We start from the raw sequence: 271 nt of genomic DNA, 5'->3' as shown, positions 1-271 counted from the left end.
CCAGGCTCTGCATGCTTCTGTGAACCCCTGCTCCAGGGAATAGGCAGGTGGCTCCAAGCGGGGGCTGGGTGCTGCGACAGTAACTCTCTGGGCCTCTCCACTGAGGCTGGTGAAAGACGGGGTTGGCTGGGGTAGCACGTTGGGGAGCCAAATGTATGATGGCTTGGGAAGGAAAAACCAAGAATTGACTCTGGTGTGAAGGGGCTCTGAGAAGTCAAGAAGGGTTGAGTGCATTCCAGAGTCCAGCAGGGTCATAAGGAAAGTCAGGGGT

The sequence above is a fragment of the Canis lupus genome, chromosome 19, assembly GCF_048164855.1.
Source record: "Canis lupus baileyi chromosome 19, mCanLup2.hap1, whole genome shotgun sequence".
Lineage (NCBI taxonomy): Eukaryota > Metazoa > Chordata > Mammalia > Carnivora > Canidae > Canis > Canis lupus.
The sequence above is the reverse complement of the archived record's forward strand: the minus strand, read 5'-3'. Positions refer to the sequence as shown.